This window comes from Lagopus muta, chromosome 1 (genome assembly GCF_023343835.1).
Source record: "Lagopus muta isolate bLagMut1 chromosome 1, bLagMut1 primary, whole genome shotgun sequence".
NCBI lineage: Eukaryota > Metazoa > Chordata > Aves > Galliformes > Phasianidae > Lagopus > Lagopus muta.
The window spans coordinates 85,725,468-85,751,812 of NC_064433.1; the positions used below are offsets into that span (position 1 = coordinate 85,725,468).

At 38.1% G+C, this 26,345-nt stretch overlaps 1 long non-coding RNA gene across 1 annotated transcript in view; it reads left to right on the forward strand.

Moving 5' to 3' along the window:
- Positions 1-26,345, forward strand: part of LOC125702783 (uncharacterized) — a 289,289-nt gene that overhangs the window by 135,363 nt on the left and 127,581 nt on the right. Inside the window, exon 2 of the long non-coding RNA XR_007380701.1 lies at positions 10,747-10,834. This is a non-coding gene — a long non-coding RNA (uncharacterized LOC125702783). The remainder of the gene's footprint in view (positions 1-10,746; positions 10,835-26,345) is intronic.

The window sequence follows — 26,345 nt, forward strand, 5'->3', positions numbered from 1 at the left end:
ATCAGTGTCTTTGAACCTTCGTATTTAATTTGTGCTTTCCTTATTGAGTTATGAAAACAAGGAAGGTCTGACTGAAAATCTTTAATTAATCATAACAAATTCTGCAACTGTGTGAAATATGATTCATGTCTGCCTCTTGACTACTATCCATAACATTTTAGACTTGATTTTTATAAATTACCTGTGCCACCATTGTAGTGTAAGTGGATGTGCAGCGTATTGTAATTACCAAGAAAGTCAATGTTGTCCAAATGAAAACAGCGCATAGGGAAAGAATTATAGTCACAGTAACTGTATATAATACAGTGATTTTTAAAGAAAAGGTTTATTTTTAAATAGACCAGCTGTATTTTATTCTTAATGCAAATCACCTACACATTTTCCTTTGTACAGGAAAAAATGAATAGTTCCTCCCAGTGCAGGAATCTCTAAGAAAAATACTGATTGTAGCAAATGCTACTATATTAGAAAGCAAGGAAGAATTTGTGTAGAAATAGATCATAGTGCTTTCCCTCATCTTCAGTGACCAAATGAAATACCAATTTTACAAGAATTCATAGGTAATACTGTTTGAGTCATTTGGGGTATGAACTTTGCTGAAATAATCTACAGTAACTGCTCATGATAAAGGCAAGCGTTATGAAAGATAAAAAGTTGTACCTGAAAAATGTAATGTGAGTTGAGGTTAGTGCAGGTTGCACTTGACATGTTGAAGTGAAATGTATAAATATTATAAAAATCAATAAAATTATCTGTATAAATCAACAAAGATAAAAATATCGGCTTGAGCTTAGATCACATTTCTTTCCTATACGAATTTTCAAACCATCTTTCCATACTAACAGAAATGCTTCTCTTTTTGATCGAGTTTCTGGTTTCTTCAACCAGAAGGCTTATTAAAGCACAAAAAAAAGTTCACTTGAGGAATTCCCAGGTTTAGCTCAGAACTGAGAAAAGAACTGTCATCTCTTTCTCTGAGCTCCTCTGATGTCTGGAGAAATAACGGGATCTACTGGCTAGCCCTTTCCATTGAAAAAAGCCTTTAGTTCTACTGTGAGTTAACAATTGAGCATTTCCTTTTTTTTTTTTTTTTTTTTTTTTTGAGCTGGTTTAGGTTGTATGAGTCAGGAGTCAACAAATGTTTAATCCCACTGAGATGTGTTTTATCTTCTCCTTCAGTGTTTACTGAGTGATGGTGTTTAGTGCTTGACACGGGATTGAAATCTCAACAATAAAAAGTACTATTTTTTTTTTAATATTTATTTTGGTTTGCTGTAATTCAAGAGATCTGTAGAACTGATGACTATGTGAGAGCTAGAACTGAGTTGGTAGCATGGGAGACATCAACCAGCATAAAATGATGGCCACGTTGGTGATAGCCAATGTTTATTAATCAGATGTAAATGCTATTTATGGTATTTTAAAGACTGTCCCAGTGACAGTACAGAGTACTACATTGCAGCTCAGCAACTCTGAGATTCCCACAAGCAAGAGTAGCCCCACTGAATGGTGAGCTGAAGTCAAAAGGATGTGTTATCTTCTACAGCCTTCAGCTTGCATGTGTTAGGAAATAGCATAGGGTACCTTTAAAGAAAAGTGCTGCCTGAAGGTGTGATTCTTGAGTAGGGATAGAGTTATAAATGGTGTTGGAATACCTCACCAATTCTAGAAAAGTGGAAAGTGTCATTCACAGCAAGTGCTGCATAAATGTTCCTGAATTTAAGAGATTTCAAAACTTGGAGTTGAAATTTTCTTGTAAAACACAAGGGCCCGGAAGCCTATGCAAGCATATGGATTTAAAAGTTGTTCATTTGTGAATTGTGCTCAAATTATTTTAAACAGTTTAGAATTTGTGGTAATCCCTGAAGTCATACAAAGCAATGCCTAGCATACACATTAGTCAATTAGGAAATACCACAGTTAAGCCAAATCCAAATACCATAAAATAAGAGTGAATAGTGTTAAGATTAGCCTCAAAATAAACCCACTAAGTGCAAAGAAATATCTCTTCTTCCCCTAGAGATATTGGGGAGCTGAAGGGATCAGAATAAGCCTGTTGAAGGTTATGAAAAATGAGGAATATTCATTAGTAATCCTGGTATGACTAGTCTGATGAGGCTTCTTCGTACTCATGGGAGAAGAAGTAGGAGAAAGATGATTCCCATTTACCTTCTCCTGGGATGGCAATCATAAGAGGAGATGAACGCCATTAAACAGATGTTTGTGAGCACCTCCTTTGTCTCAAATGATACTACAGTAATACTTCATATGAGGTTTTTTTCCAAATTTTATTTTGTCATTGTTGGCCAGTCTCTGGATAGTTCTATTCTCAGAAGGAGAGTATGACTTACTCAGGTCCATGTGCATGTGAGGGTGGATGACTCTTGTTTTTGCCAAAGTTACCAGTGTTCTCTCAGTGGTGTAATGCAGGAGTTGGTATAGATTTATGAACACCTCCTCTTACTTGATTGTTATTCAGACTTATTGTATGACTCAGGTAAAACAAACAGGAAAATAAAATCAATGGAAAAATCCAAAGGTAACTTTTGATTTTTTGAGCTGAAAATCTATGCAGCTCTGACAGTCTGAATGCAATTCAGATTTGAAGTAAAATCTCAGTCCTATCTTGTACTCCAATTTAGTCAAATTTTATGAATATTTTAGTATGATTAATCTGTGTTTCCAATTTAAAATGAAATCAGACATTGTAAAAGCAGCACGAACTTGTTTACTTCTCTGCAGAAGTTTCACATAGCTTCAGTCAATCATAATTGATATAATAATGACTATGCACCCCTTTGGCTTGTTTGTCTACCTCTCTCAGCTGAAGGCTCACAAACACCTGATGGCTTTCTACTTTAAGTTATACAGCAGACAGCTGTCAGTCTCTGTCTAAGGCTGTCACAGCTTTAGTAATCCCAGGTGATGAACAGCTATGTCTAGGGATATGAAAGAGAATAGCTGGTATGCATTCTGTTGTCATTGCAGTACTTTTATGAGCTCTCTGTCCATAACATTTATTGGTTTCCATGTCCTTTTAACTTGGTGCCAGTCTTTTGCTAGCACAGGATTCCCAAATTGCACAAAAATGTTCTGTTCTTCGTATATGGACACACAGTGAAAAACAACCCAGTTGCTTTCTAAGTAGCTCAAAGCCTCTTGTGTTTGCTTTGCTTTTAAAGCATGAAGGGGCACAATCGAGGTGGCTTTTATGGCTCAGCTGCAGTGCAATAACTAGTTGGGCTATTTGACTGTTTCCGCAATAAAACAACTACTGGTGAAAGCTGCTTTATTTATTTATTTATTTTGACTGGTTGGGATTGCTGCTGTCACAGGGTTTAATCTGCAATTAAATTTCACGCTGGGCCTGGCCCGATCTTGCTGATGACTGAATTTTCTGTTGAGAAATGTATTTTTGACAGTAAAAATGTACAAACATTAATTTATTAACCTGTCCCCTGAAAAATTGTGAAATGATTCAAATCAGGAGTTAAATATATTTTGGTTAGGCCTTCTTCTTATGCTTGATTTTGACTTTTCTATATGAAAAGCTATCTGAACTTTCAATTTTAATATACTCCCACAGAGGAATGTGTATATGTTTTTCATAATGTATGTCTTACATCATGTTGATATTTTTGGCAGTATTAGAGTACCTGAGAAGGTTTTAAAAAATATATTAAAATAAAATCAGTTTGGATGCACGAAATAATGTACTGATTTCTAGGTTTAAAATAATACCAGCAATTTGCTTGAATGTGTGTTTCTGTCATTTGACAAGCTTCATTCATTGTAGAGGTCCCTTTGTACCTCTCCCTATTCTCTAGGATAATTATCTGCTTTACCAGCAACTCCATTTTCAAAGAACTTAGTTACAGAAAGTTAGGATTTTTTGTTCCTTTGTGGGATCATATCAATAAGAAGGGAACAGGAACCAACAGTATATAAAACCGGGTTTTGCCATTGCTGAGATCTTTATTTTCTTTGGTCTGCAGAGGAGGACATGTGTTTTTCTGTGCATCAAAGCAGCTGCTGCTAGAGGTGTAGTAGGAAATCTTCCAGATGGAGGGGGAGGATTCCTCCCATCTGTGCATCTCCTCAGTGCCAACCCCAGATATCTAAGCTTGGTGCAGGGGTCTTGAATTTTGCTATGATATGATGGGCCTCGTTTATCATGGTGGCTGCGATCAGTGCCACACAGTACTGTTTGTGTCCTTAAAGCTGAGATGTGGGTAGTATATTCATTCATGTGTAGGGAACCATGTGTACGTATGAGCATGCATGCTGTGTTACAGTTGATCTATGGTAAAATTCTCTGTGCAGCGATACTTCCATATTTCATTAGCAGGCACCATAAAGGCCACTCCCAAGTACTTAAAGTTCAACCAGCCCACCAGGAAAATGCTGCACTTTTAGCCTCCCAATTATAGAAGCTACAGCTGAGATCCCTTTGCTGATGTATCCAATAACAGATGTTAGACTTGGGCACTGGTTGCTTTCTTAGAGCCTATCACCAAGCTGATCCACTCTATCACAGTACATTTTGTTTTTGCAGATAGATTAGGTAGAAACTGCTCCTTTTCTGTGGGAGAGAACAGTGGGGGAATGGAAGAACCACCGTATTTGTGTGTGAATGTATGCTTTGACAGTTTTAAATTTCCCTGCCTGCTTTTTTTGAAAATTAAGTTCTCCTCCCTCGCTTTTTTCTGTTTAAGTATTAAGGTTGGACTAGAGTAAGGATTAAACAATCTCTTCAAGAGACCAGCAGCAGTATTATAGAGAGAATTAAAATTTTGATGAAGTTACTTTAGGGGAGTGGAAGGGAAAGAGGCCAATTGTCCACATACTCCTCTGTGTGAATGAGAGCCCTGGAGAGCTCTTAACCAGGGCTGACTGATGGGCTCTGTGTCTCTTCGTGCTCTTAAAGAGAAGCTCTGAATTACATCCCTGGTAGATACATCCTTATTAGGTTTGAGTCGTGAAATAGAGCTTCCATTAACTCCTTCACACTCTGACTGCTTCCCCAGCATATCTCTGATGTCAGGACTAGATAGGTGTTAGAAGCATGGACTGACCATCTCCATAGCTACTTCTATGCCAACACCTCCTGCTTTTCATCATCCTCGCTAGTTCAACAGAGCATGATCTCATGAGAGAATATGGCTGTGGTTGTTTGGTTTTTTTTTTAATATTATTTATTTAATTGTATTTCTGGTTTCTTTATCACACAGTGACCAGGCAAGTAATTTTCTTCACTTGCATTTAGCAGCCTGAAATTAAGGAATTGCATTATGAAAACACTGCCAGGAGAGAATAAAGAGACAGAGACTGCCTGAACAAAGCAGAAGGAAACAAAACCCGAAATACTAATTCCTAGGTTGCCTTTAAATGGGAGCTATAAGACAGCGTGAAGATAAATAAATAAATAAATATTAATTTAACTGTGATTAATTATGCTGCTCTGCATTAGTCCTGCTTGTCTTTTTCCTCAGCCAGTCCAGGAAATGATTCCAAATTAATTCCTGGTCAGCCATGCGGTTCCTGGCAGAGTAAACATCCTATTTTTCAGACAGACAAGTGGTGATGTATCTTAGATCTACAGACTTCTTTTTCAGCAGTACTGACAAATGCATTAAGATTTACAGCTAGTATTCCAGAAAACTTTTACATCTAGGTAATGTCTTACAAACCTGATGCTCATTAAATTACATTGTAAATATGTTCTAAGAGGTTATCCAGTGAAAAAACGAAGTGGTACCAAGTTAACGAACTGATACAGAAAGGGGATGGAGACAGAAGACCCCTATAGCTATTGCCTGAGTAATTTAAGGAAGCAAACTGAAAAGATGCTGCAATAGAAAAGCCATTGTGCCTTCTGTGACCACAGAGTTGGAGAAGGCGCAGATGAGAGACCTACGTAATACAGTTTTCAGTGTGGGCTATTGCTTGAATACATGCCCGGAATACAGCTGTTTTCTAGATGAAGGAGAAATGGGATCTATATCACAGAACTACAGAATGATTGAAGCTGGACGGGGCGCAATCTGGACACCATCTGGTCTACCCCCCTGCTTGAGCAGGGACACCCAGAGCAGGCTGCCCAGGCCCGTGCCCAGGCGGCTTTTGGAGTACAAGGAGCTGACCCCTCAGTCTGTGTTTCACTTTGTACCCACTGCCACTTGTCCTGGCAATGAGCGCCCTGTCTGGCTCTGTCCTCTTTGCACCCTCCCTTCAGGCGTTAGTATGCATCGATGAGATCACTCCTAAACTTTTTCTTCTCCAGCCTCTGCAAATTTGCTCTGGGTACACTATGCCCTGCTATCCCTGTCATTAATGAAGAGCGTAAGCAGGCTTTCCAGTGCAGCACGGAGGTTTTGAGATAATGCAGAAAAGAAAAGCAAATAAAGATGTGTTCTTAAGAAATTGAAGCACTACTTTTTTTAATTCTCTCTTTTTTTTTTTTTTTTTGTCTTGAATATTTTCAGGGGTTACATTGCCTCTGATATCCTTCACCCATACATTAATCTGCTAAGATCATCTAAGGTTTTGTGCATTCATCTATTTACTTTTGAGGTTCTGGTATGCAAAATAATTATCTTGCTTTGTAACAGGATGTTCTGCTATTGCATAGTTAACATTTTGTAAATGACTCTGCTAGCATTCTTTACCAATTATGCTTCTTTGAATAAAAGGTAATGCCTCAGGCCAAGAGCTAAATTATTTACTTGAAGCTTGCTTATGTGTTCTTTGTTCAGTTTAAAATTCCACACTACCTGCAACTTTTTCAAGCAGCTCTGCTTTTCCTTGATGCTTAAAAGATGGAAGAGTTGTGGAGTCAACTAAACAGTTTTATAATTTAGGAGGAAGAGAGAAAAATGGATATTAAACACATTTTAGAGGATGGGTAGATAATATCCCCAGGCAGAATGCCTTTAGACAAACTGTGATGAATGATGGCAAGTTGTTGTGTGCATAGGATGAGCTGGTGATCTCAGTCAGATGTTCTGGAAATCACTGTGCCTGGGCTCTCTGCAGCCAGCCCTACAAGAGATGCAGGGGTTTGTTATGGAGAATACACTGTTCTCTAGCACGTTTCCTGCACTTAGCAGACTGATCCCCTTTCCACATCTGTTAGCTGTAGCAGTTCTGAACTTGAACTAAGGGTGGCGGTCTCTTCAACTGCCAGTCCGACACTTTGATTTGCAGTCTCTGCTTGAATACAGTTGGGAACTGAATTCTTTATCCTCTCCCATTCCTGTACTCCTGCCCCAGGTGTAATCAGATTTAGGGAATCTTCTTGACTAAACAGGGAAAAAAAGTTGTTCTCCTCACTTGTCACTGCATGAAAAGAACCAACACAGCTTTCCACAGAACCAGGCTGTTGTGGCACTCCTTGCAGCATTCAATCTGTGTTTCAGCACAGATATTGATGCTGTCATGCACTGTGCCATCTGGAAATGGAGAGGAAGTAACAAATGCTAATAAAAACATTAATAATGATCTAGGGAGATATTATATTTAGCTTGAATTAGTTTACATTTCTTCTGATTCCTTTTATGTCCATATGAAAGCAAATATTTCCAGACTTGGGTGTCTGAAGTTAGCCTGCTGAATTCATATGAGAGCTCTTAAATTCTCATGTTTCTGAACCTTGTAATATCTTTCTGATGCTGAAATGTTTTTAGTACCACTCACATATGAACATTTGTAATCCTCTAATATTTTATTAGTGTAGTATATGTAGAACAGCATGTTTTATGAAGCACTTTGAGATCTGATGATAAAAAGCACCGTATAAAAATGTGTTATTTATTCTTCTCTGTAATGGCTTGATATATAGAGAATGTGTGTTTCAGGAACAGCGTATGTTGTTTTCACTTCAATAATGGGTAAAACTATCTCTTCCTATGATACAGGTTGAATCATATATCAGTTCTCTTTGGAAGGAGTGTCCTTCTGTGCATAGTGCTCTCTGAATTCCAATAGGGGAAAGCATTCTTCTGTCAGTGGAAATGAGGCAGTGTTGGCAACTGAAGGACATAAAAGAGTCAGCCTGCTGATCAAGTTTCAAAGGTGCCCTAATGCACTAAAATGAGACTTCCTCTGTTGTATCTGGCTAATCTAGAAATCATACAGATCAATACAAAAGTTTGCAGACCAGCATTATTATTAATTTTGCGTTTACTAAAGCAATATATAACAACTTGACCGAAGTTCACAATTAATATGTATGTAAGTGTATTTTTATTATATTGGTTTAGGTTTGCATTTTTATAGTTCAAATCCCATATATTTGTGACTTTGGGTTTAACAGGAACTAATTTACTTCATAAATATTAATTACTTCGTAGGCTTTATTCCATATTAAAGCAGCTGGGGGAAAAGTGCTGATCATTACATTGCTTGTGAGGATGTATTTTTGCCTAAAAATACCCCTAGATAAATCCAGTCTGATGTGGAGAACATTAGTCTGCAAGGTGTAATGCATTAATTTCAGGCATAATATTTTAATAGCAGTAACTGCAATGGAACAGTATGTTCAGCCCTGCAGACTGAAATGTGCTGCACAGCTTGAGTGACCAAATGGGACAACGATGCCATCAGTTTAATGTTATGTTGTAGTAACAGAATATGCGTACCGATTGCTGTTAAACCATAAAAGACTAGTTCGTAGGGCAGCTCCCCAGGTAAATCTGTAAACGTCACTGTCTTCATTAGCTAGATCCTCAGCTTGCATCAATCAGGATTGTTCCATTGATTTCAGCACTGAGCCAGATGAGCGACTGACCTTTCTGTCCTCAAAACATAGCCTAAGGTTGAAATGATTGCCGAGTACGTGGGATGCTCTGCTCTGCATTTGCTGCATGATGCAACACATATTACTTTCATAGTTACCTTGAGTCAATTAGTAATTTGATGAGAGTTAATAGCTGGGGATCATATTTGTCCTTTTACCTGCTTTACATCTGAACACTTTGCTCTGCCTGAAACTACTTCACTTGGCCAGTTTTGCGGGTTAGTACAAGCAAGAGCCATCTAGTTATCTGGTCTGATTTTGGTAGGTAAAATCCGTAGTATGATAGTACCTGATATTTTATCCAGGTGATCGGTGTCTGTTGGTGCATCACCTGAGTGCCAACACAAGGCTGGGTACAGTCTTTCCAACAAGCTGTGCGCAGTGCCCAGCACAACTTTTTCTGTCTGGATCCTTGTGTGGACTCTTTAATCTTGACCTTGAAATCTTAAACATCTTTTTTTTTTTTTTTTTTTTTTTTTTTTTTTTGAGTTTCTGAATGTTCTGAATATTCAGGGAAACTTCTCTGGTGTATATTGCTTAGAATGAAAGTCTTGACTCTTGTGATCTATTTGAATGTGCCATATATTTCTATAGACATTTAGATGATGAATCTGAAAAAAATACTACTTTTCTGTATAAAATATGTTTTCTGTGTTGCTTCCACAGTCAGTTACCTTCTGTTTCATTCTCAAAGAATGATACGGATTAAGACTCAAATGACCCTAAATCCCTCAGCGCTGGCATGCTTAACAGAGGATCAGTAACTATATACAGCATTCAACAAAGCACTGTTTAAAGCAGTGTGGATTTGCTATTTTTCAATGTTTGAACAATCATATTAGAATAAAGCAAGGAGTTAAACAGGAGTATTTGTTATGTAACATTTATGTGTTTTTGTCTAAATATTTTGCCAGTGTTTTACTGTCAGTGCTTTCTAATCTATGTGTGGAAAAAAACTGTGGTTTGTATCAATAGCAAACTGTGATTATTGTTGCCAAAAGTAGATGTTGCTTCTTTATGAGAGTAAGTACAAAAACGATTTGGCAGAGTTCTGAAGTAGAGCCTGGGCACCGATGAGTCTGTGAGGATAATGTGTGAGAATTGCCATACGTTGCTGAAAGAAGTAATGGCTTGCAGAAAGCCACTGGGCATAACTGAGATGTGATGCTTCAGTCTAAGTACAAGGGATATTATGAAAATGGCAGAATTTGGAATGAAATCCTGCCTCTATTCATGCCAGTGGAAAAGAAAATACTTCTCTTTTTCTTATTTTTCAGTTAAATTATTGTAGCTTCTTCCAGATTTTTTCCTACCTAAATATTTCTTATATAAACATTGTGCTCTTGTAATCTGATCAAACACTCATTCGGTTTTATAAAACCAATTCTACTGACTTATTATATGAATGTACTATGTTATATTCAGAATAATATATAAGAAAGCTAGTGTTTGACTGTACTTATTAATGTAATTTCAGTACTGCTGAAATCAGAATATTTAATTTCACTAGAACAGTTGTTAAGAATTTGATTAGATTGCAAATACAAAGAGAATTAGTATTTATTAAATACTTTTTAATGTTCATAGATAATTACAGCCTTTGTTGTTGTTGTTGTTGTTGTTGTTGTTGTAATACTCAGATCTGGTTGAATGAAGTCTATGACAGAGGGATAAGTAACTGACCACCAACTCTTTCACCCATCTTAAAGTATTTTTGTTAATTAAACACAGGATTCTTATGAACAGATACTACCTTATTTAGATTTTTAATGAAATGGGGTCATTTTAAGACTACTGTTTGATTGTAGGAAAAGAGTTCTTATATTAAGAGTTCTGAATATTGACGTATTATTGAAAAAGAAGGCAATTGCATAACTGTGACTGTTAGAGGCTGTCATTTTGGCAAAATGAAATAGGCAGTTTCTCATTTTTGCTATATCTGTTCTCAGATGGGCTTGGATCTCCAAAGGCAATGAAGTAATCAACAGCTCAGAGTCAAAATACCTGGAGACATGTCAGATGCCTTCCTTACCTCTGGTATGGCAAATTTCTTAAATTCTATACCTTGTAACTTTACCTGCCACTGTATTTGGTAATGGGTTTTGCTTCTTCTAGGGCAGCATATCACTGCACCCATTAAGATGTGTGCTGCACTTGTTAGCTTGCTCCCTGCTGGCCTTCGCCTCTGGGCAGTGAGGTACCCAGGATTCTCTCTACACTTACCTATTAAATGAGAACCATCTCTTTTCTGTTATTGTTTCCTGAACTGCCTGTTCTCAATGGCTCATCTTTCTCTTTCTCCTATGCCCTAAATCAGAGATTTCTACCCACAGCATCAACTGGAATTTTATCTATGTTATCCAGTCCTCATACGAAGGCAGAAGGAAAGCTGGAAGCAAGTATCTATGAGCAGGAGTTTGCTACAACAGCAGTGTATGACATTTAGTTATCGGTTTAGAAAATATTGCAATTATTTGCAATTTTAAAGTTTGTTAAAAATGTATTATACTCTGAAAGAAAACAAAACAAAACTTGGCAATGAATCTTTTCCAACCTTGGTGGTTCTATGGTTCATGATCAAAATGGTTTGGAACCTCAGCTATGAGATAGTCAGTCCTTCAGCTGCTTGTTCTTTACCTTATGAGTAACAGATCATATGCAGATGAATTTTTGGTATGGAAAGCAAGTAACTTGAGGGAAACCAGAGCTAATGTGAAGATCATAATCCTCACTTTGTCACTAACTTCAAAACTCTCAGTTAATGGTTTTGGAAATGAAAGAAAGACAATATGCAGCAAGAGAATAGCAATTGTTTGAATGCCAGTGCTTTGTTGGAAATTGATTTGCAGCATTGACTTATGCCTGAACTGCATGACTTTTTCCAAGTTGCTGAAAATTATAATTCTAATTGTTAGCTTTTCTTCCCTTGTTTTCTCCTCTTTTCATCTGAATATCATGTTGTTTAAAGGTGACTTCTGTATGGTAGGAAGCAATGTTTTATTGACTGCAATGTGTTTTCCTCATAGTTTTTCATGTGCTTAACGAGGAAGGCACAACAGCCTCTGTTGCACGTTTAATTTATTGAAAAATAAGTCTTACTCATCTTTGCGTAGTCATAATGTGGACGATCAAATATGTAAGATGTGTTATGTGAGACTGAAGTGAGGGATGTATGCATGTGGTTAGGTCTTAGGGTAAGATTTCTCATACAGCTACTTGGATATATATTCAAGAACTGTGATGTGCTGTCTGTCCATCAGAACTTTGCTCTTGTCAAACAGAAGCTGTCCAGTCAGTAGGAAAAACAAGAAAAATCCATAGTGTTATGCTGACCTGGTTTGCTTGTCGGTTGTGAGACGCTGAAAAGTAAATCTCTTTTCAAATGCTTTCTGTGGATAAATCATGAGGCAAAAGACATGATGGTCTCAAATGAACGTTGTTGGTCAAAAGCATAAGCATCTTCCTTTTCAAGAATGGTGCAAGATGCTTTTATTTGTTCATTCATTCATTTATTTATTTATTTTTAATAATTATATTGAATCTTGGAAGAAGTGACTTTTTTTAAATTATTTTTCTGTTTCCTGTACTCTGTTCTGATAGGCTGTTGCTCTCGGCTATGAGGATATTTGCATGGCATTGGCTGGGTCAGAGTTCTGCAGCCTCTGGTCTCAGTGTTGCTTTGGGCTGCCCAGCATCTGTCCAGATGTTTTCCTACCTTCTGAATCTGTTGAAGAGCCAAACTCTGATTTGGGCCCGCCGGCGTTGTGCAATTCGTTTAATTCAATTTGAATGTTAAACACTATGTCAGTTGCCTCATCCTTGTATTAAAATATCCCTTTAAGAAATGTCCATAGGTGTTGCTTTCAACCTTCTTGACAGCTGTAGAGATGCTTTGTTTTCCTATCTGTCTTTTGACTGTCACATCAAAAGATGTTTTTCATCATCCTGAAAGGAATTAATAGGTTTAATACATGTATTTTTACCACAAGCTGTTGTTTCCTCTTTGTTTTGTTCCTGTAATTGCTGGAAATATATTGCTTTCTGATGAAACTTAAGGGAAAGTACTAAATGTACCAATGTCTTAGCTTTGCGTCTCCCCATTTTACCTTACATGAAACACATTTTAGTATTCCCAAATCTCCAAAGTGGCTGCTATTCATTCTAGCACTTATTTGGTTCCATTTGGTGCCAACATGTGCTACAACAATCTGAGTTTTCTATTCTCAGCAGACGGCAGGAGAATGTGTTTGCCTCTCTTTGGGAATACTTGGCTGGTGGGACTGTTTGTGCTGTGTTTGTGGGTAGATCAGTCAAAACAGCTGGCCTCAGATCTCTATACATTGGTTTTGCGAAGTCTAAGGCATTTAAAAATGCTTAAGCAGTCCCTTGTAAGGGATGAAAGCCTGAAGGGGCTAAAAACCAGGAAAGTATTTTAATGCTTATATTTTTAGATGCATTGAAACTTTAACATATGCATTCCTATTTCTTTTGCATCAAGCCCTGAAATTCCATAGGTCAGTTGTACTTGTCATCAGTAAAGAGAACACACTTTTAACACTGCATTTCCTAGGTGAAACGTGTTCTGAGATGCAAGGAGAGGAAAGACATGACTTAGTCTACTTCTCTGTTTATCTGAAGTTGACTTTTATTTCCTTTGTAAACTTCAGTTGCCAATGTGAAGATGAAATGTCCTAACTCAGGGCAGTTTAACTGTGTGTTGTTTGGAGAGAAAACAGCAACCAGACATTCTGTACTCCTATACAGTTTGTGTTCTGTATATTTTGCAGAAAACACTAAAGTTTTGCAATATAAAAAGACTCTGGGTTGTTGTTTGTTTGTTTAGTTTTACTTTATTTTGCTTTGCTTTGGTTTACTTTGCAGTAACCTTTTTAGCACCTTCCCCGATAACTAGTGCCAACAAAACAGATATTGATTTACTTCATTTTCCTACAATTTTTTTCCCATCAGGAACATCAGGAACATTAGACCTGAGTTCTCACACTGTTCTAAATGCTGTTCATACACAAGTCCTATGCCCTGCTCTGTCAGGCTGCTTTGTTCCTATGTTCTCCAGTGGCCATCTTGTTTCTAGTTTCATTACAGCTCTTCTTGGGCATTGCTTGTCTAATGTCATGGCAAAAAGCCTTAAGTGATGTTTCCATCTTACCCTGAATTTGCTTTGCATATTGTTTTATGCATATCCAGATCTGAAATTTAGTGAGCTCTCTTGCTGCTGCTGAAATGAGGTTGCAACAAAGAGGGAAGAATGCTCTGCATGTGTGTCTGTGAGAGCAGTTAACTTGGTTATAGAAGAACAAGGCTTATCTCGTATGGATACAGCAGACAAGAAACTTCTTGCAAGTTATGGGCATCTGGAAAGCCAAATGGTTTTTATTTCTCCTTCATCCATAGCTTAACAACTTGGGCTTCTGCCATCTAAGCATTTGCCCTTCTCTGGTGCCAAAATCCACTGCAGAAAATAGTGCCAGATAGAAATAAAGGGCAGGCAAACAAAGGACTGCTTTAAGCATCTACTGTAAATTCAAGCTGTATCAGCTGGGAGAAGTTTGGGCAGCTCTATCTTGCTCGCTTCTCTCTGTTTCTATTCCCTGCCTCTGTGTAGGAGCTTATGTCCTGGATGAGTGCTGCAGTATTTCTGACCCCCTTTTCCAGATCCAAGGCTTTCGTATATTTCTTGGTAAGGTTCAAATAAACCACCTTACGTGACTGAGAGCATGTCAGAGCTGAACTTCCAAACCTCCAAAGTTTTACTTGTTTTTCGCTAAACCGTCTGTCCTGTTTGGTTCACATTTTCCCTTGCATTCATTTCTTTATAGACAAGTTATTGTAATTTTTACTGGAGCAAACAAATTCTATATTCATGTTTTGAGAACACAGCTGAAAACATAGTTTTCCCAAGTGTTTTGGTCATTCTGTGTGAACTCTGTGAAAGTGACAGCTGACATGCCTTTGGAGAGACCTCGTACAAAGTGCATTCTGTTCTAAATCAAATGCTGAAGGCAACAGTGATGTGCCTTCAAGAAAGTGATTCAAGTGATTCAAGAAAACCATCGGAGGGGCTAGCAGACTGTAACAGGAAATGTTTAAAAAGAAGAAGGAGAATGAGGTATAGGAAAAAAACAACTAGAAAGTGAAACAGCAGCTGAAGATGAGGGTAGAAAGGTGGTTCTGACAGGAGTCGTCTTGTCTGGACTGAACCAAAGCTTCTCCTTTTGCCATCCTTCCTTGTTCTTTGCTTCCAACCTCTTCCTTTGTAACTAAAGCAGGTTCATTTAACATAACTTGTCTGAGTGAATCACTTTTGCAGACAGTAGAGTTATCTCTGCTTTTAGATACCTATTTTATCTATTTTTAAATATCTATTACTTTCTTAGGTATCTCTATCTTTTATCTCTACTTCATCTTTTTATCTTTACTTTTAGGATGATTTCACTGACCTGTTTTCCTGCTTTTGATATTCATGTGAGCATGTCATTAATTGTACCAGAATGTCCATTTCTCCAACTTCAGAAGAGAAGCCTTCACGGTCACTTCTGAAGCTGAGTTAAAACACAGGGCTAAAGAAGTTGCCTGATACAGAGGATAGTTAGGTCAAAAATTGAGCAACTTGTATCATTATTAAAGCATCTGATCACAGCTGCTGAGGTTGTTTGGAACTCTGATTGAGAGCAAGAGAACAATATAAAAGGTTGCACTAAACCTTGGAAAAAACCACTGGAGCTAAAATTTTGGGATAAGCCAAAGCTTTACAAATAGCATGAGGAAATCATTAAAACAACAAAAACAAACAAACATTTAATCTGAGATTTTTAATGCCAGTAACAGCTTGCCACTGGGAATGTTGATATGAGAGTGGATTTAGAATGTCCTTTAGAAAGGGAGATTAAATTTTCAGATAACTTCTTTTTCATCTTTTTTCAACAGCAAATTAAAGTGTTGGATACTTTTGAGATCCCCTTAAATGTTTATGTTTAAGCCTTTCTAAAAGAAATGTTTTGTTCTAAAAAGATTAAAAGATTGTGATGTTTAAAAGTAGCTACTTCTTTTTTGTCTCTTTTTTTCCTCTCCTAGAACTCTTTTTCAAATTCAGTCTGAATTCACAAGAATTTCTGGGTTGCTTTTGGCTACCATTGAATTTAGCATCTGATGAAAAACACTTCATCCTTTCCTACCAGAGTCTTTTTCCACAACGAGGTGACTTATGGAAGACTGTTCTCAGCTCAGCTCCAACATTTCTTATTTTCTATTCTTTTTTTGTGCCTGCACTGCTGTGAAATTCATGCTTCCGGTCAGAGTTGAGGGCCTCTTGCATCAGATCTTCTGCCATCATAAGAAAAGTAATGATGATTATGCGAAAGATGTCACCACCTGAATGTAGAGGAGGAAAAAAAAAGAAGACAAAATACTTAGCATAATTTCAGACAACTTTTGTTGCTGATCATATGCTCCTTGTCTGTAGGTACTTTACTCATTATCTATCATCTGGAAAACTGTTTAATGTTGTCTTATGCTGCCAAATACAGTTATTAGACTGCATATAAGTTGTTATTTAAGGTCTACAAAAATACATTTGAAGCAGTGAAATGGCTTGTGTCTTTATCACTCAGAAGTACTGTCCTCGGGTCAGTAATTATGGACAAGTTCCTGAGACTTGTGCAAACTTCAGTCTCAACAAATCAAAGAGCAACTCACCCACATGTGCTGAGGGAGCGGTCAGAAGTGATTGTTGAACCTCTCTCATCACCTTTGAAAAGTCATGGAGAATGAGGGAGATGCCCATTAACAAAAAGAACTTGCACATACCCAATACCTCTATGCAAATGTCAGAATTTCATGTGAATCAGAGATGGGTATTCAGTAGTAAAAAGCAACAACAACAAACCAACAATATACTCCAACCCTCCCAGAAAAAGATGCACAGTTGTTTCTATGTCTAAATTCCAACATGCCAGTACATGATAATGGGTTGTTCTCAGATAACAGCTATATCTGGATTTTCTTTCAGAAAGTCACATAAAGATACACTTCTGCATTTTTGAATTGCTGCAATTAAGGCAGGAATAGCCTGGTGGTCTTGGGAATGAAAATATCCTATTTGCATACTTCTAGATTTAAAGCTGGGATTCTGTATCACTGAAGAATAAGATAAACTCTAAAATAAAACTAACTTTTGATGTTTTTCCAAGTTAAAGGTCAAAGACACTTGACTTCGTACATTTATTTTTAATACCAAAAAACCTCAACACTGTCAGGAATTTAAAGTAATTTTTGTCCACAGTGAAACACAGAGGTCACTATTAGCATTGAGTGATATAGAGAGAATGAAACACATGAACTGTCAACACCTTAAATGTAAATGTACAAAATCCAAATGTGATCTATCCAATTAATTTAGTGTAAGTATATTTATTGTTAAGAAGGAGAAAGGTGAAAGCAGAAGCTGAGTGCAAATAAAATTATCAGATCCATTTTGGGATTATATGGTGGATAACATAAACTTCTGGGACTTGGTCTTAACTTAAATACAGCTTCTGCTGTCAGATGTACATACAGTTTGAAAAAATACTTTTAAAGTCAAAATGGGATGAAAAAAATTAATAAAACTTAATAGTTGAATAAAACACATTTAATAAAATGTCATATTTTTAATGTATTTGTTTCTGTGTTCTCCTGACTGGTGGCTTCCTGCTTCCTTTGTTGAATACGGCTACGCAGTAAGACAATATATATAGCCACGGATATTACATTGATTTACTGAAAGTGTACTGCAGGAGAACAGGAAACTTAGTTGGCCAGTGTTGCACTTCCATAACAATCATTACTGCCAGATAATTAACCTTGCTGTTTGTTTAGCACCCTCAGAATGCTTCATTACGGATGCAGTCAATTATCTTCCTGTAATGGCTACTACTGAAGGTAGAATTGCTTAATTAAAATTATTTAGACCAAGGATGCTGTATGATTGGATAATGGATATTGGAATGGAATAGAATAATTTTTCTGAGCTACACACCTCGTCTAAATCTTATATTTCACATTTCAGAATGCTAAATCCTTGTTTCTTTTAACACAAAAATAACAACAATGATAGTGCATTCATTCTTCCACCTACATGCATTTCCTTTCTCAAGAACATCTTTTTATAAAGCTGCTGGAGGAGGAAAGAACTAAAACAACCATAAAGAGTGCTTGAAAGAGTAAGGATGGAAGTGGGTCCATTGCATGGAGGAAAATGATAAGACGGAAAGGTTATTGCTGGTAATAGATGTAACAGACAGCTATGCTGATAGATTTAGGTATTGCTGAAGAAAGTCTCTTGATTGCTACCCCTGAGGAAACAGATTTGATTTGTTCCTCTGTATGTGACAGTTTACATTTCCACCTTCTTTACAGATCATCAAAGAACTGCAAAGAGGCCTGAGTTTTTGACTGTTGGCCTTATAGGAGTATTATCTTTGAAGTTAAAAGCTGGTCAATGTGGAGATAAAGCCCGTTTCAATTGAGCTTAAAGATGATTTTTGTTTTCCATACCTCAAAAGTCTTTCCAGAGCTTTGCTCCCGTTTTTGAGAGTGCTTGAAAGCCCAGTGAATCAATTAGTACAGATTTAAATTGATTAGTTAGTCTTAGAGCTAATTCTGCACTCCGAGACAAGTGAGACCTTGCTGATGTGCTTTTGCCAACAAAAATCCCAATGGAATGGAACAGTATTTGTAAAAGTGTCCTTTTACTACTTATCTTATCTTACTTAAAGCTAATTTTCCCATGTAGTTGCAAATTTTGGAACCTTGTTGCTCCACTTACGCCCATGATAACAACTTTTTGCTGTAAGTACAACATAGTCTTATTGTAACTATGCTTGTAATAGAAACCTTAGTGTAGGGGCGGGATATGACTTAATCAGTACCTACTGTTCATCTTGATGGATATAATTTTAAAAGTATATACATACCAGCTATGTAATATACGTGGCAGTGTTGGAGATGTCACTAAAGTAAATGGCCTAGATGAGAATGTACATTGTAGTCCAGCATCTGAGCTACAAACCCAGATTGGTAAATCTGATTCTGAGCAGGCATCTGCGTGTCAGGTTACCTTAAGAAACTCTTAAGAAACAAAAACCAACATTGCTTTTGATACTAGTACTGGCATTCTCTGGGTGTCTTGTTCTTGCACCTCACCACTCTCAGAGTAAAGAGTTTCTGCTTAACGTCTAACCTAAATTCCCCCTCTTTTAGTTTACAGCCATTCCACCTTGTCCTATCACTATTAGACCATATAAAAAGTTGATCCCCTCCTGCTTATAAGCTCTCCTTAATTACTGGAAGGACACAATGAGATCTCCCAGGAGTCTTCTCCGCGTTAAAGCCCAACTTCCATCAACTTTCTTCATAGAAGAGGAGCTCCGGCCCTTTGATAATTTGTGTGGCTCTCTTCTGGACTTGCTACATGCTCTATGTCCTTCTTGTGCTGGGAACCTCAGGTCAGGAAGCAGTACTCTAGATGGAGTCTCACAAGGGCAGAATAATGGGACAATCCCTTCCCCCAGCTTACTGCCCACCCATCTTTTGATGCAGCTCAGGATATAGTTGGCCTTCCAAGCTGCAAGCAGAGATTGCTGGCTCATGCCCAGCTTTTTATCGACCACAGACACCAACTCTTTCTTCACAGGGCTACTCTCAGGGAGTTCTTAACTCAGTCTGTACACATATCTGAGATTGCCTCAACCCAAGTGCAGCACTTTGCATATGGCTTTGCTGAACCTCATTAGGTTCTTGTGGGCCTACCTTTCAAGCCTATCCAAGTCCCTTTGAATGGTATCCCTTCCTTGTATTACACAGAATCACAGAACTGTAGGGGTTGGAAGGGACCTCCAGAGATCATCGAGTCCAACCCCCCTGCCAAAGCAGGTTCCCTACACCAGGTTGCACAGGCCGGCATCCAGGCAGGTCTTGAACATCTCCAGAGAAGGAGACTCCACCACCTCCCTGGGCAGCCTGTTCCAGTGCTCCGTCACCCTCACTGTAAAGAAGTTCTTGCACACATTTGTGCAGAACTTCCTATGCTGCAGTTTCCAGCCGTTTCCCCTTGTCCTATCTCCACTCACCACTGAAAACAGTCTGGCCTCGCCATTGTGCCCCCCACACCTTAGATATTTGTAGACCTGGATCAGGTCCCCTCTCAGTCTCCTTTTCTCAAGGCTGAACAGACCCAGTTCACTCAGCCTTTCCTCATAGGAGAGATGTTCCAGGCCCTTCACCATCTTCGTGGCCCTTCACTAATTTTAAATATTAAAAAAAATTTTTTTAAATTTTAAATAATAAATATTGTGTCAGCTGCACCACTCATCTTTGTGCCATCTGCAAATTGCTGACAGTACACTTGATCCCACTATCTATGTCACTGATCTGCCCTTGGTGAAACCATGCTGGCTGTCTTGGATAACCTTGTCTTGCATGTGCTTAAACATAGCTTCCAGAAGGATCTGCTCCATGATCTTCCTGAGCACAGATGTGAGTCTGACAGGCCTGTAGTTCCCCAGATCTTCCTTTCTCCCTTTCTTAAAAATGGGAATGATTTTTCCCTTTTTCCGATCACCAGGGACTTTGCCTGACAGCCATGACTTTTCAAATATGATGGAGTGTAGCTTAGCAGCCACATCACCCAGTTCCTTCAGGACCTGTGAGTAATGTCATCCAGCTCCATAGACTTGTAGACAATCAGATAATTTTCCATATTCTTAAAAAATAAAAATAAAAATAAAAGCTAGAATAAACAAATAGAGATCTTTAAGAGGCTCTGCATCTTTACTAAGCATAGAATTAACCCATGGACCTTTCTGCTTTAACACATTATTAACATTATTGAGGCAAGCATTTTAGTCAGATTCCTACAAAGCCTAGGTATTTATATAAATTCTAAAAATAATCCAGAGGTATAACAGCTACAAATTATAATGAATGTAGGAACTCAGTTAAAAATCAGCTCATAACTTTATTGTAAATCTAGCCATACTCAGTATATTAACAAAGCTTTGGGTCTATAGTAAGTTGTTTAGTGCGAATCTCAACTTTATCCTTTAAAAATGTGTAGGATAAATGTTGCTGGTTCTCTTGAGAAGTTTGAGAAAGTAAAAACTGGAATCAAAATAAGAAGAATGAATCTTTTCACCCTTAAAAAAGCATTAAGAAATCAAAATTCTCTTACATTCAAGGTCAGTGTGCTTTGAGGATCTGATCTGTATGTCTTGACTATTAGTAGCTCTTGTTACTGCACCCACAGACAGCCACTATTCTGTGGGCTTGCATGGGAAAAGGAAACGTTCATAATGATAGGCATTTGGTATTAGCCCCGAGTTTGTGACTTGTGCATAAGGGTAGAAAGATGATCATGATCTTGGTCCTCTGTTGTAACGGAGCCACACTAGAAAATAGAGAGAAAATGAATAAACTATAATTAAATTGTAAATTTAATCTTTGAATTGATATTTCAGCAAGTCCCCACACATCAGCAGAGTCATAGTAGAGATGCACATGTATGTGTGAGGATACTGGACTATGGCATATACAAAAAATAAAAGAAAATAGGCTCTTTCTCTTGTTTCTGGTTAAGGCAACGTGTTGTTACTTTGCTGTTATTACAGTTGTCAAAACTGCATATAGACTGCAGCTGAAAGCAACTTTTTAAGAGCCTGGAATTTTGAATCTTAGTTCCAAAAAAAGAGTCTTGTCCACCCGTTTACAGCTCTTGTTGCAGTACTCAGTAGGGTGCCAGAGTGTTTCCAGGTGACTGGAATATAAACAACTCCATAGGCAGCTCACTTAAAATAATGAAACCAATAAACTAGATCATCTTGCCTAGTAGTTTTTGCATTTCCTGCAGTTTCTTCATGGCAATAATAATGACGGCCTTTGTAGAAATGTTGGTAGATAAAAGAGATGGGACTGACCTAGGACAGAGCAGTTTTTCTACAGAACAGGGAAATTACCTTTCTTTTTGAGAAATCTACCTACAATTTTAGAGCATTTTATGGGTAACCTTTGTATTTGCTACTGCTTTACTCAGCACAGTGCACTGGCAATGCCACAAGGACACTCTGCTGCCTGGAGCAGATGCTACTACCACTTTAAATTAGCTCTTATCACTCAGTGATTGATTTGCAACCAAGTGCCCTTAAACATGTTTGTTCCCCCCAAATACAGCCAACTCAAAATAGAACCTCAAGTGAGAGAAAGCACAAACAGATTCAAGTACACGACATACAATTACTGTATGGAAACAATAAAACGGGCAAAAAAATAGAAACCACTTCAAATCTTATTTCCTCCCAAAAGAGAGTGTAATCAAGGTATAATGAGCATTGAAATTAATAAATTAAAAATAAATGCCCATAAGAGTGAGAAAAAAATGTGTTAATCAGTTGGCAATTATAATTTTGGCATTGTAAATTAATTCCCTAAATGAATCTCCTTCCAGCTTATTTCATTCCATTATCTGTTTTCTTCCTTATTTTTTATCTAATGATTAGTGTTTCTGAATTCTGTACATAATGATAATTTTTAAAAACCAAAGGTGTTTATTTAAAGATAAAAAAGACAGTGTATCAAACACAAGATTATGACATTTTGTCCTTTCCAGTCTGTGAAGAAAAGAATAGAAATCTCTTCATAATGAAGCTGTCCTTTTAGTGCAGTTTTTATTCATTTATTTATTTTATTGTGGATTGAGCCTTGTGGCATTACTAATCTTTTCAGTAATGGAAATGATTCTTGGTTGTCTCCCAAATACCACTAAGGAGCAACCTTCAGCAAAGCTCATCTATTTCAGCTCCTCAGCCTTCTCTGTCACACCCTGAAGTACTCAGAGGCTTGCAGAAAGCCTGAAAAGTTTCAAAATAAGAGGAAAAAAATCCCAACTCTGACTATTTCTTTCCACTTTCTGATTTGATAACAACAGCATTTTCTTTCTGTCCATGTATTTAAATCTGCAGTAGCTAGATTTTATGCTAACATGGAATAAAGAAGTAATAGATTTAACAGCATTGAGAAATGTAATTTGATTTGGGATGTAATTAGGAGAAAATACACATCAACTGGAATACATTGTTTGCTTTTGTTTTCCCCTCTTTCTCCATGCTCAAGAAAGCAAAAATGTCAACATAATGTTTTGTAGATGGAAATTCTTGAAATAGAGTGAATGTCCATAAATGTAATTTACCATAGCAATACAGTTCAGAGAAGGTGAGACAAAAGGGTATATCGTTCCTAACTTTCTGAAGTAAAGCAGAGAAGAGAAATTTATTGCAAAAATAGAAGGAAGGGCAAAGCTAGAACATAACCCAAGGTGTCACTAAGATTTCAGAACTCAGGCAGTTCAGCACCTGCTGTGTTTCCTATTTTTGAGAGACTTGACCCTTTGAAACTACATTTGAAGGAGAGCTCATCAGTGGACATGAAATCTTTGGCTGTGTTTTCACTCCTGCCCATCTCAGGAGTGGTGGTTTGCCAAGTGTCAGACTTGGTGAGATAAAGAAGGAGAATTCTCTTGGTTTGTCCCTTTGATCTGTTTATTTGTTTGTTTGTATATTTATTGAAATATGCTATACTCTTAGATGTTATGCTGTTTACTTCTAAGCCCAGCTCTACATTTCCAACATCTGAAGAGAACTCCATTTCTCTAATCCTGTCCTTCCCTCCTTCTGTCTGTCTTTCCCCCTTACTCTAGCTTCACTAGCACCTTGTAGAGCAGTGACTTAGGGTCTTTTGTGGTATGGGATTCTGTACATGCCCTTACCCACTCGCTTCCTCCCCATGCAGCACCTGTGCAGCTTGGAGCTGTGATGGGGTAGGATTGCGTGATCTGCCAACCAGCATGAGCCACTATACATGGTATAAAGCTTAGAAAGAGAAAACATCTAGAATACTAGCACAAGAGAAGTGTGTTTGATAGGATAAAGTGTTTTGTGGATCTGTGAGAAAGATAAATGGACGGCGCTGGCTTGCTAAATTCTTTGGGAGACAGGAGAGGTGGTCTATCTCCAATAGCCTGTAAGGAGGGCTCCAGCTGGACTGGCAGTGTCCAGGAATTTTGTAGTCAAGAGGGTGAAGTGCTTCTGGAAGGGTATTTCTGATAGGTGTGTGGGTGTTCTTTTGCCTGACTGCTGGATGTATGGGCCTCTCTGAGGGAGCTGTAGCTCCTGAGCCACAGAGCAGTACAGCTGTGAGTCGTCTTGGTCATATATAGGCCTGTACTGCTTTGAGAACAGCTCCATCTGTGCTAACAGGAACTGACCTCAAATGAAACTATAGGTACTAGTCAGATATAAGGCAATGATTTAGCACGAAATAAGAGAAAACACCCTTGGAAATGCAAGAAAAGAAACCTGATAGTCATGTTCCTAAAGAACTGCCAGTGAAAAACATTGCCATGTTTTTCACAGTACATACATGCTCCGTGATGTTGCTCATGTACTAAATCAGTTTTGCCAAAGGGGAGAAATGAATATGGCAGTAGTTTAGCAGAACAATATTATGGCATGTCTGTTTCTTAGCTCTGTCCTGTTTTCAGCACCGAATGGACCTGGGTTTTGTCTTTTGGAGGTATGGATGTTGTTCAGGTACTCAGTAAACCTTCCACAAAATAAGATTTTTTGTGTTAGATTTTTGTGGTAACAATATCAAGCTACTCTATTTCATGTTACTCTTTTGAGTAAATTTTATTTTCAGCAGTCGTCTTAGCTTGGCTGAAACTGAATAATACTCCATAAAAGATCTTCGATATATATGTATAAAGAAGCCTAATATAAATATTGCTGTGTAGTGTGCTGACAATAATATACGAACCTCCCTATATCCTAACAATTCAGCATCAGTGAGTGCTTTGCCACCAACCTGGCAGATCCTGTGATGTGGGCCAGGTCTGATGGAGTAGGGTAGTTGAGTCGTGTGTCAGCCCACAGCCATACTTCCACTGTGAGTGATGTTATTGCTGCCTTTCACGAGATTTCTTTATTCTTCACTTGCCAAGATCTGCACAGCCCTATTAATTACAATTACTGTTGTCGCAAACAATTTCACTTCTGGAGTTTCAATGTCAATGTTGTATAATCTGTTACAGGTTTTTGTGTGTAACAAGGAAATAAAAGAAATCAGAGCAGTTATTTACATGTCTCCTATACTTGAATAAAATCCTCCCTCATCCATGGTGTGATTCAAGCAGTAGACAACACTGACATGATAACACCCACAAACAGGTAGTTGCGTCTTCAGCATCTTTCTGCCCCATTTCGAGCTGCTTGCACCTCCAGTGCTTCATTCCAAAATGGTAATGTCAGTGGGAGCTTGGCCCAGTTGTGAGCTGTGTTGTGTTGCATACTGTGAGCCCAGCCCTGCTACCATCTTGTGCAACAGTGTGTGTTCAAGCAAAAAATTATGAGCTGTGGTTCAAATTTTTGCAAGGTGGAGGACTTTGGTTTTAAGCCTTTTTAAGAAGGGGGTTTTGTGTTGTAACACTCTTCTTCCTACAATAATGTGGTGGTTGTACCATGTGCGTAACTGATAATAAGCAGAGCAGGTCACCTCTCTGCAATCTTTGGGTCTCCTGAGAGCACCTGTTAGTGCAGCAGCAGTGGTGTGGAAAGGGCTGTCAGCTGCAAGGTAATTTAGAGTTACACAGAGACAGGGGCATTTGGTGTAAGTGTGCTACAAACAACAAAAGCTGTTATGGCATGAGGTCCTTCTCCTTCATCTGGTTCTATACTAGCCAGGAACTAGATTGGCCTCCTGAATGGACAGTGATGCATTCGTTTGTCTGTCCTGAAACTCAAAACTTTTCCCATTGAGTGCACTGTAATATTGTGTAGTTTAACTCTGGCCTTTCTGACTATTCTTCCTCTTGCTCAGGTGCCAGGAAACGAAACTTAACTATATGAGAAAACTCTACTTTCCCGTCTGCCTTACCATTCTTCCTGCATTGTGGTGCTCACTAATCTCCCAGCATGTAACAATGGGGTGAAATGGCACAGGCACTGCCAACTGGAGGAACAGATGGGGGCTTGTAACCAGTAAGGAAATATCACCATGGATGGATTTTTTTGGCCACAGTGTTGTCTCTGAGAAAGCTGACCTGGCCCTAGTGGATGGCTTTGCTAATATTATAGGTGAGAAAGAAATTGAAGTCGGTGTTTATTATCTCTCAGTCATTGGGTTAATTTGCAGGTAGAGAGCTGCCCATGTTTTTAAGTCGCATGTTGCTGTTTTTGGAGGACAAAGCCATCCCCTCAGATCTCTGGTGGCAGTTGCTACAGAGAAGGGGAGACAAACATGGCTGACTAGATAGCCTCAGCAGGTTACCCATTACAACAGAGGGCAGGGGTTTATTTTGAGAGCTGTTTATTTTCTTGTTCTGCTGAAATATGAATCCAATCAGACGGTGAAATGTTGCAGCCAGTAATGAGGTCATTTTATCCCTGAGGCACTAGAGGTATGTTCCTAATAGAGCTTTTTCTCCACACATGTAATACAGTAACAC